The following is a 12,500-nucleotide window of genomic DNA, read 5'->3' as shown; positions in this document are numbered from 1 at the left end:
TGAGTGTGAGTGTGTGTGTGTGTGTGTGTGTGTGTGTGTGTGTGTGTGTGTGTGTGTGTGTGTGTGTGTGTGTGTGTGTGTGTGTGTGTTCGTGTGTGTGTGTGTGTGTGTGTGTGTGTGTGTGTGTGTGTGTGTGTGTGTGTGTGTGTGTGTGTGTGTGTGTGTGTGTGTGTGTGTGTGTGTGTGTGTGTGTGTGTGTGTGTGTGTGTGTGTGTGTGTGTGTGTGTGTGTGTGTGTGTGTGTGTGTGTGCGTGTGTGTTTCTCTTATCTCAATTTAACAAGTCCTCTCTATCGAGCATCTCTGTGCCCTTCATGATTCTATAGATGGCCAGTACGTCGCCTCTCTCTCTTCTTTGCTCCAAAGTCCGTAACGCCAATTTAGCCAGTCTCTCTTCTTATGACAAGTTTGAAAATGCTGGAGCCATTTTTGTCGTTGCTCTCTGGATTCTTTCGATTTCTTTATATTCTTTTTGGTACTGGGTGACACAATGTCGCTGCATCTTCTAGTCTAGGCCTTATTATTGTAACTAATATTTTTTTTAATAATTTCATTGTCCAAATAGGTAAATGCCACTTTTATTGATCTTAGCAAGTTATAGGATTCTCCGACAATTTTTTTCTTTTTTTTTTTTATCAGGGGAAAATTCTTTTGAGATGATTACTCCCAGATCTTTTTCAGATCCCACTTTTTTTTACCTCTTTAGTGCCAATTTTATATTGTCCTGATATTCTATTTTTAACTTTTTCCGAACTCCATTATGCTCCACTTCTTAATGTTGAAGTCAACTTTTCATTTCTGATTCCACTTTCAAACCTTATCCAGGTATTCCTGTAGTGATTCGCAATCCGTTTCGGTTTTTACTTTCATCAACAATTTAGTGTCGTCTGCAAAGAAGCTCATGTAACATTTCACATCATCATCCATGTCATTCACATAAATAGCAAACATTATTGGAGCCAATACAATTCTTTACGGAACTCCGCTAATCACCGCCTTTAACCTGAATATTTTTTTCTGAGTACAACTCTCATCTTTCTACCATTAAGGAAGTTACCCATCCAGCTTAGCAGATTGCCTTGTATCCCTTCTATATTTTCCAATATTTCTAAACAATTTATTGTATAGTACCTTGTCGAAAGCTTTTTTTTTAAGCCCTAGAAAACTGAGGCCTCTTCTTCCTCATCTTCTCCCTGAACCTTTTCAGAACAGTAAGGTAATATTCCTTATTGACGGTTTGACTTTGAGAAACGCAATTCAACAGGAATGAGCCCCTGGGAGTTAAAGAAAGGAATGACCATAGCCTTCTCTTACGACCTGCTTATCTTTGCCTTTTTGGGTCTGGGGGAGGTCGCGTGCTTCCACTGAGCACTCCGACGTTTGCTCTCAGGGTCGGAGGTGAACACCCAACTCTCTTCGCAAGTCAATACCTCATTCAGGAAACCTGAATCAGCCTCTATCATTTCAAGAATGTCAGTGCAACATTCCACACGAAACTTCCTCTTGTCGTCGGAGAGGATCTTTGGCACGAACTTGGTACAGACTTTGTGGAGCTTCAGATCTTCGGTCAGAACTGTCTCTACTGTGCCAATACTAACATCAGCAGCTTCAGATATCATCCTCACAGATATTCGACGGTCTTGCATCACTAACCTTTGCACTTGCTCAATGTTTTCCTCCTTGCGTGCATTTTTCGGTGCTCCAGATCTGGGTTCAAACTCAACGTATTCCTTTCCTTCAAAAAATATGTTAAACGAGAGATAGAAACTTACTTGCCTCACCTGTTTATTCCCACAGGCCTGATTTAACATTCCATAAGCTTCTTGTTTGGTTTTCTTAAGTTTAACACTAAATTGGATGGCGTAACGTTGCTCTATGTTTTCCTGCATCTTGACAAGTGTTTACAGATCGGCAAACCGTTCACAGCTGCATTCAGACCTACATATATAGAAAGTTGCCATTTGCCCATTTTATAGAATATATGTATGTGTACTTCACCATACAGTAGCATTTTGATCAAATCACATATCATGTCTCGCTTCACATTTTCTCATTACTTATTGAATGGAGGAGTGTATATATATATATATCTATATGTATATATATATATATATATATATATATATATATATACATATATATATATATATAGATAGATAGATAGATATATATACATATATATATTATATATATTATATATATATGTATTATATATGTATATATACATATATATATATATACATATATATATATGTATATACATATATATATATATATATATGTATATATATATATATATACATACATATATTTATGTATATATATATATGTATGTATATATATAAATATATATATATACATGTATATATATACATACATACACATACACGAACACACACACATACACACACACATACACACACACACACACACACACACACATACATACACACACACACAAGCACACACACACACACACACACACACACACACACACACACACACACACACACACACACACATACAACACACACACATACACACACACACACACACACACACACACACACACACACACACACACACACACACACACACGCACACACACACACACACACACACACACACACACACACACACACACACACACACACACACACACACACACACACACACACACACACACACACACACACACACACACACACTTTGTTTTTTCTTTCATTCATTCATTCTTTCCTTTTGGTTTGTTTGTTTCCTTCTTTCTTTCTGTCTTTCTTCTTTCTGTCTCTCTTTTTTCTTTTCTTTGTTCGTTCTTCATTTATTTATTTATTTATTTTTGAAAATTAGATAAAAGTAATGAATATATCCCACCATGTTCTATGTCTCCTTTGATTCCTTGTGTCACGCAGCCTCATCACCCTCCTGCTTTTAACAACCTTGGTAGTATAGGTTTGACACATGAAACAGATTCTCTTGGACCCCTAACGATCATTCGTGCGAGGAGTTGAAGTGGACGATGCTGAAACACAAGTACTTTTGATAGTCTGTCTCTTGTTCCATGTTGCCTCTGTTGTCAGCTCAATGTTGCATACAATCCCGGATATGGTATGAGGGCCGGTCACCAGTTGAAGGTAGGCTTATTCATGTAACTTCCGGTTGCAATCTTGTTTGATTGGTTGAAGCAATCAAGCGTTTATGTTCATATAGACATACATAATACAAACATACACACACATACATACATGCATACATACATAATACAAACATACATACACATACATACATGCATACATACATACATACATACATACATACATACATACATACATACATACATACATACATACATACATACATACATACATACATACATACATACATACATACATACATACATACATACATACATACATACATACGTACGTACATACAGGAATTTTTCTGCATAACCGCACGCGCAGGGTAAAATGGAATTCATATGGTTCTTTAGAATTTAAAATTAATTTTGTGGATATTCAAGGAAACCTATCTTTTTGGTCTACACCTTTGATAAGGTGAAAGGTATACCGAAACAAAATAGATTATGTGCCATTATTTGGAAAATGAAATGGGTAATGACAAGTTTATTTTCGGAGAGAAGGACATCGCTCAGTGTGTATACATATCCTTGTGTATGTATGTATGTGTGTGTGTGTGTGTGTGTGTGTGTGTGTGTGTGTGTGTGTGTGTGTGTGTGTGTGTGTGTGTGTGTGTGTGTGTGTGTGTGTATTCACTTGGTCTTTTGGATCACGTGTTCGACCCGTGATCGACAGCTATTTCCCTCCTGGAAGAGAGCTCAGAGCTCGTAGGTCCGATCTATGGGTAATGCTATGACCTTTCACACACACACACACACCCAACTCCCCGCCCACGAGAGTCAGAGTAACGACCCGAAGCGCAGCTGTACCGAAATTAATTTCGGCCCTGGGCGGGATTCGAACCAAGCACTACGCGCACCACCATGCTAGTAGTTCATCGTTCTACCAACTGCGCCACCGAGTCGTGTGTGTGTGTGTGTGTGTGTGTGTGTGTGTGTGTGTGTGTGTGTGTGTGTGTGTGTGTGTGTGTGTGTGTGTGTGTGTGTGTGTGTGTGTGTGTGTGTGTGTGTGTGTGTGTGTGTGTGTGTGTGTGTGTGTGTGTGTGTGTGTGTGTGTGTGTGTGTGTGTGTGTGTGTGTGTGTGTGTGTGTGTGTGTGTGTGTGTGTGTGTGTGTGTGTGTGTGTGTGTGTGTGTGTGTGTGTGAGAGAGAGAGAGAGAGAGAGAGAGATGTACCAAAAATAATAGAAAGAGAGATGGAGATTTTGCAGAGGTAGATGCTTGGAGTTGGGAGGAGGGGGCGATGGATGTTGATACTAAGACAACCGTTGGCGCGTAGATGATCGTTGGCTGTTGGTGCAGCGACATTCGATGTTGGAGACAGGAGGTTGTCCTACTCGTCTAGGTGTTGGCGTGGAGACGACGGGCGTCGTGGATGCTGGAGATTACCACGAAAAGGGGTTTTCCCTTGTAGCAGATGGTGGAGAATGCTTTGAAGAATGTTTTCCTCGTAGTAGATCCTGGAAGATACACCGAAGTAATACAGACGTGGTTCGTAGTAGGATGACGGATAAAGAGGGATTTGCTCGTAGTGTTTGTTTGATGGAATAAATCAATGTTGTGGTGCTTAGTAGTAGGAAGCTGGACGATGCAGCTAAGAGGCTGGACGATGCAGCTAAGAGGGGTTTCCTCGCATTGAAGCTTAGCTATGCAAGGGAAAGGGGTCTGTGCCTCGCATTGTTGCTTGATTTCAGGTTAGATCGTAGCGTTGTGAAATGCTACGTTCAAACGAAGCTCCTCTCGTAGAAATGTTGTTTCGTTGGAATGGTAAAGTTGTTGTTTCGGAAATCCCACTTCTGACACAGTATGTAGATGTGTAGCTCTATCTACATTATTAAGGCACTGGTGTTGAAGAAGCAAAGTCTAAGAAGTGTCTTCTATTTATTGTTCTAGTATTCTTTTTGGTTTATACATAGAATGTAACCTCCAAAGTAACTTCGGGGGTTTGCCAGATCTTACATACACATATACAAATCTACAGCGGTGCCATATACTGATCGGTACATGAAAAAAAGGGTTCGTTGCGACGCAGGCGTCAGGGCGTTTCCCCAAAACGCTGGCAAGGCCTATTGTTCAAGCGCTGGCGAAATCTGTTGTTAGAGCAAGTGTTGCCTGGAATTCTGGTCTTCGGGTCACTAAGAACAACTGAATGCCCCTTGCTTGAGAGCTGGAGGAATAATAGATGGTCCATGGAGAGTTTGTTGGAAAGGCTTTTTGAGTACTTCTCGCTCCATATGCGTGTGTGCGCGCCTGTACACGCTGGACATCGAAGGGGTTGTTAACAACAGAGAAAGGCATTATATTAACACAATAGGGCAGGACTCGCTCTAATATATATAATGGAATAACTCTAGATTTAAGAAGTAAATAGGCAAGGGCTGGGATACTAATAGAGTGGTCAATGAATGGAATAGTTTTAGTAACCATGTAGTGAGCGCTTATTCATCTACTGATTCATTTATTTATTTATTTATTTATTTATTTATTCATGTATTTATTTATTCATTTATTTATTTATCTATTTATTTATTTATTTATTTATTTATCTATCTATTTATTCATTTATTTATTTATTCATTTATTTATTTATTTATTTATTTATTTATTTATTTATTTATTTATTTATTTATTTATTTATTTATTTATCGATTTATTTATTTATTTATTTATTTATTTATTTATTTATTTATTTATTTATTTATTTATTTATTTATTTATTTATTTATTTATTTATTTATTTATTTATTTATTTATTTATTTATTTATTTATTTATTTATTTATTCATCTATCTATTTATTTATTTACTTATTTTAAGAGAAGGTTAGACAACTTTATGGATGGAAATGATGGGTTGTAATGGACTGGAACTGCTTAGTGCAGGGCTTATGGTCTCTTGCAATATCTTTCATTCACTCGGTGGTACGGTTGATAGAGTACTGGACTGCCAGTGCGGAGGTGCGGCAGTGCCTGGTTCGAATCGCCGAAATTATTTCGGTATCGCTGCTCTTCGGGTCGTTACTCCGATTCTCGTGGGCGGGGAGTTGTGTGTGTGTGTGTGTGTGTGTGTGTGTGTGTGTGTGTGTGTGTGTGTGTGTGTGTGTGTGTGTGTGTGTGTGTGTGTGTGTGTGTGTGTGTGTGTGTGTGTGTGTGTGTGTGTGTGTGTGTGTGTGTGTGTGTGTGTGTGTGTGTGTGTGTGTGTGTGTGTAAGGTCATAGCATTACCCATAGATCGGTCATACGAGCTCTGGGCTCTCTTCCGGGAGGGAAATAGCTGTCGATCACGAGTCCAACACGCGATCCAAAGACCAAGGTGAATATATTCTTATAGGAGATCCTTGCTAAGATTCGATCAGAGCCACTGAGTGAGGGGTGGGGTGGGGGTGGGGGGTAAGGGGGAAAGGGGATCTGAGGTTTGGGAACTCAGATGTGGGATGGTAGGTAGGGGGAAGAGAAGGATGAGGTGCAAGGGGGGAAATGGGGTGGGTACGTTCTCTACAGTGTGGGAAGAAAATAAGGGAAGGGAGGAATAGGAGGAGACGGAGAATTTGGAGAATGAATGAGAAAAGGAAGTTCGTGGACAAGGTTTTCTAAACTTAGCCCGTTAGGAGATAGATGGATTAAATAATGTTTTCCTAGATACCATGTTAGATTCGATGTTGATATCCAGAATTCTATCTCTGTTGCGAGAGTGAATTACCTCAAACAGCTGTAGCCTTCTATGACCCTCAGTGCAACCGATGATCTTAGTGAAATTAATTAAATTTTCCCTACCAATTTCCTGGTAGTAATATTGCCTGTGGTGTTGGTTAATGACTTTCTTCCTGATACATTATCAGACGTCTGCTAAGATTACATCTGTTGTGACTAATGCATATATATTTGGGAGGTATTATTTTATATTTTGTCATTGTCTTATAACTTGTAATTATATATTGTTATAGCAATTCAGCTATACACTGAAGATATATTATCAAGGACAAAAGGTTTTAAACAAATAGAAGAATATGAAGACTTCTTTACGCTCATCCGAACGAAAAAAAAATGTTATAAAAATGTAATGAAATATTAAAAAGAAGAGTGTTAATAGAAAGTATTAAGAAGAAATACAATAACTACAAGAACGCTGTCGTTTTGTACACACACACACACACACACACACACACACACACACACACACACACACACACACACACACACACACACACACACACACACACACACACACACACACACACACACACACACACACACACACACACACACACACAAGGAAAGATGTGAAAGAATGAAAAAAAATGAGGATGAGGAAGAGAAGAAAGATAAATGTGGAAAATAAGAAGATGAAAGAAAAGCAGATCGTAGACGCAATTAAAAAAGGAGATAAACATGGTAAAGGAAGAAATGTAAAAAGAAAGAAAGAACGAAGAGGATCACAGAAGAAGGAGAAAGAGCAATTGCAGAAACAGGAGAAAGAGGAGGAGAAGGCGAAGGAAAAGAAAGAGAAGAGAAAGAAGAAAAAATAAATAAAAGAAGAAATAGGATAAAGAGGAAGAGCAGGGTGAGGAAAGGCGATACTAGAAGGCCAGAAATAGGAAGACTAGAAAAGGAAAAGGAAGAGAAACAGAAGGCAAAAGGAAGAAAATAGATCAAAATTGAAAAGGAAGAGGGGCACATTGAGGAAAAAGAAATGTAGAGAGCAAAAGAAAAATGAGACTAAAATCGAAGCTGATAAAAAATAACAGTTAAAATAATCGAAGAAAGAAAAGAAAACTAGGAAGAAGGAAAAGAAGAGAAAAAGAAAAATAGAAGGAAAAAAAGAAGAATAGAGGAGGAGAAATTAGATGTAGGTTAAAAAATGATAATGAAAGTGATAATGAGTAAAAAGAATAAAACCATTTGCCATGAGACTAAACAAACTCTTTGAAGGGGTACAAAAGTTGAACAGGAATATCCAGGGCACGTGTGGATAGTACCCGTTTTCTCTTTCAATAGGAAAGATTGAATGAAGAAGAATGAAAGAAAGAAGACGAGGAAGAGGAAGAGGAAGAAGAAGAAAAAAAAGGTTAGAATAGGGTAAAGGAGAATGAAGAGGGGAAGGAAAGGAATGAGGAGGAGGAAAAGGAAGTGGAGTAGGTGAAGTAGGAGGAGAAAGAGGAAGAGAAAGAAGAAGGGAAGAGGGAAGATGATGAGAAGCAAGGGGAGGACGAAAAAATAAAAAGAGAAAGTGATTAAAGAGGAAGATGGGAATGAAGGAAAAAGGGAGGAAAAAGAGGAAGAGAAAGTAGAGAGGAAAGAGGAGAAAAGGGAGGTGGATGAAGAAGAAGAAGAAGATAAAATGAAAGAATAAAACGAAGGTGATGGAAAGGAGGAATAATAGAAAAGGTGGAAGATGTGAAAAAGGAGAAACATAAGAAGGAAGAAAGGAAGAAGGAAGGAAGAAGTTCAAAAACGAATGCAGAAAAGGATATATGTGAAGAGAACATATAGAAAAAGGCAAAGGCGGAAAAAAGGGTAGATAGAAAAAACAAGGACTTAGACGAAAAAGGAAAGTCAGAGAATGAGGATAAAGAACAAGAAGATTACGAAAGAGGGAGAAATTCTAAAAAGAATACATATTGATTTTATTTGCCAGAGACGCGGCAGCTGCTCTCAAATAAATCAAATCGTCTGTCAAATGAAGAGGATATATATTGAACTATGCTACTTCTTTAAACCAAACAATGCAATAGCCACCCCTCAAATGAATAAAAAAGCCTGATGTTCCTATGATAAGATATCAACTTTCAGTCGTGCCTTCATGAAAATGAAATATTTAACTTAAAAAAAAACCCTCGCAAAAATAAATAGATATAAACTAAATAAATAAACATATGAATAAAAACAATAATGATAATAAATAAATAAATCAATAATATATGTAGAGACATTGGGACAAATTATGGGAAAGGTGGAGGGGGAAACACGGGTCTTTATCTGATTATCGAGTTTATTCCTGACCGGTTTCGCTTACAATAGCTTCTTCAGAGGAGTGTTGTGCAACACTCCTCTGAAGAAGCTATTGTAAGCGAAACCGGTCAGGAATAAACTCGATAATCAGATAAAGACCCGTGTTTCCCCCTCCACAAATCAATAATAGATAAATAAACAGATGAATAAATAAATGAACAAATAAATAGATAAATAAATAAATAAATGAATAAATAAATAAATAAATAAATAAATAAATAAATAAATAAATAAATAAATAAATAAATAAATAAATAAATATACAAATAAATAAATAAATAAATAAATAAATAAATAAATAAATAAATAAATAAATAAATAAATAAATAAATAAATAAATAAATAAATAAATAAATAATTAGATAAATAAAAATAAATAAATAAATGAATAAATAAATAAATAAAAATAAACTGAAATATTCGAAAGGGTATTACACTTGCAGTTCAAGTTCCAGCACCACCCGAATAAAATCACCCTCCATGAGACTTAACAAAGTCTTTGAAGTCTTTAAAGGGAGTAAAAGGGTTACCAGGTACATGCAGGACACGGGTGGTTAGCACGCGCTTCCTCGTTCAGTAGAATGCCTCAGCTGAAGTAGTCCATTAAATCTGACGAGAGGCTGTTGGAGAAACTCTCGAGCAAATGTGGGGAATTCCTATATAGTCTATGAAAACATGAATACACTGAACGAAGTCATATGTGTTCAAGCATGTATAATAGAGATAATGATGTGTATAATAAGATCGTGCTTGTTGTTATAGATGAGTGCTTTAGTACAAACACACTAATATAAAAATTTATACAGACAAATTTAACGTAGGCACAAAAAAACAGACACAAGTCCACAAACATATACATCCACATTCACACACACACGCGCGTACACACACACACGCGCGCACACACACACACACACACACACACACACACACACACACACACACACACACACACACACACACACACACACACATACACACAAACGCACACACCTATGCACACATTCCCCCTTCTGCCTTTTATCTTATCCATCTTTCTACTCTTCCTTTTTATTATACTCTTTCTCCTTCTCCTCTCACTCTTTCTTCTCTTCCTCATTTTCTTCCTCCTATAATTCCTTCATTTACGCTTCTATATTTTACTAATTCTGTGACTCCTTTCCTTCCTTCTCCTTGTGTATTTCCTTTTTCCTTTTCCTTTTATCTTTTCCCTTTCTACTCTTTCCCCTTTTCTCCTCCTTCCTCATATCCACTCCTCTTTATTCTTCTCCCTATTTCTTCCTTTTCCATCTCCCAGTTCCCATCTTCCTCCTCCCTCCCTTCGAATCTCTTTCTCCTCCTCCTCCTCCTCCTCCTCCTCCTCCTCCTCCTCCTCCTCCTCCTCCTCGTCCTCCTCCTCTGCCAACTCTCAATTACATTCTCATTTGTCTTCCTCGCAGTTCCTTGAAGGCGCCTCCAGCTTGTTTAGGTTTAACATCCCTTGTTTATGTTTCTCTGTTCTCTGCTTATATGTTTTTGTCTTACTACGACAGTCTAAAGTCTTCAGTTGAATAAAATCGCCAGGTGGTAGCCAAAATTCTTTGATTTAGGTTGAAGGGACCATTCAAAATAGGTTCAAACAATCTGGTCTTGATGTATTATTTCAGGTGAAAAGAATCGTAAGATTAACCAATAGAGCAAATTAAGATGCACCATAGGAATGAAGGTATTCAAAACAATCTGGTCTTGATGTATTATTCAGGTGAAAAGAATCGTAAGATTAACCAATAGAGCAAATTAAGATGTACCACAGGAATGAAGGTATTGTGATGTCAGTAACATCCCCCCCCCCTGTTCCCTTCTTTCACTGAATTGTCATGTTTTATCTGAAAATGTCTGTCTCCTGCATTCTACTCCTTGATCGTCCATTTTTTCTACTTCTTTTTTCTCTATCTAGACTTAACTTTTGACAAAGGTCCTGAACTAGTTTCTCTCTTCTTCCGCTCCCTTTGACCTTAAATTTCTCTTGCTTTCCTCCCTTACCTCTATTTTCCTCTTTACCTATCACCCTAATCCCAAACATAAGAACACAAGAGTAAAAGAGGCCATAAGGCTTACACTAGGTAGTTCCATATCCCTTAACACTTTTTATCTCCATCCATAAAGTTAAATCTTCTCCCAAAACAATCGATTGTTTCGGCGTTACTATATTGTTACTGAGTCTATTCAATTCGTTAACCATACATACATATACCAAGACTTCCCCCCCCCCTTACAAGGGAGGTAGCCAAAAAGGAAAAGGCATAAAATCATTCCCACCCATTCCATCCCTGAAAACACTCCACACCCCTTCACCCTCCCTCTTATCTTAGCATCTCCTGGATGACGGGTCATCCCTGCATCTTGTCCACTGCCCTGGGTCAGATGCAGTGTCGCAAGACACAGCACATCCACACCAAGGCCGCCTCATTAAATCGGTGACCCCCCATCTCCGTCCCCCCATTGCATAGAAGGAGAAGACGGGGAGAAATCCCTTCGGGCTGCATCAAATTTTGCTCACACATATTACTTCCCACCCCATTCCCCCGCCCATTCCGCCTCATGCATCACAACATCATCCATATACAACCATTCTCCATTCATCCCTGTCTCCTGTCCTCTCCCGTCCTTCCTCAACAGACATTCCCCTCTTCCCCAAAGCCCCCTTCACCCCATCCATCCACCTCATCCTAGGACTTCCCCTCATGTTCACTCCCTCCACATCTGCCTTCCATACCTCTTTTACTAGTCTTTCTTCACTCATTCTTTCCATGTGTCCAAACCATCCTAATATTCTTTCATCAACCCTATCTCCCAACTTCCTTTCCATCCCCGTTCTTCTCCTCACCTCCTCATTTCTCACTCTATCTAGCCTAGTAACCCCCATCATACTTCTCAGACACCTCATCTCAAACACATTCAAACTCCTTCTCTCTTCCTCTCTTATGTTCCATGTTTCTGCCCCATACAGTGCTGTTGGCACAACCACTCCTTCATACAGTCTCCTCTTAGCATCCATTCCCAAATGTCTATTCCTCATTACACTCTTCAATCCACCAAGGCATTTACTCGCTTCTCTCAATCTACATTCTACCTCCACCTTCACTCCACCTTTTCCTGCTACACTTGCATCCAAGTATCTAAAACTATCCACTTCCTCCAGTCGCTCTCCCTTAATGCTCACTTCCAGTCTACTGCCACTTTCATCCCTTGTACATCTCATCACCTTACTTTTACCCACATTTATCTTTAGCTTTCTTCTATCACATACTCTCCCAAACTCTGTCACCAACCTCCTCAGTCCCTCCTCCGATCCTGCCACAAGCGCAGTGTCGTCCGCA

The sequence above is a fragment of the Oratosquilla oratoria genome, chromosome 8 (genome assembly GCF_046742065.1).
Source record: "Oratosquilla oratoria isolate Oo_2021 chromosome 8, ASM4674206v1, whole genome shotgun sequence".
In the NCBI taxonomy this organism is placed as follows: domain Eukaryota; kingdom Metazoa; phylum Arthropoda; class Malacostraca; order Stomatopoda; family Squillidae; genus Oratosquilla; species Oratosquilla oratoria.
The sequence above is the reverse complement of the archived record's forward strand: the minus strand, read 5'-3'. Positions refer to the sequence as shown.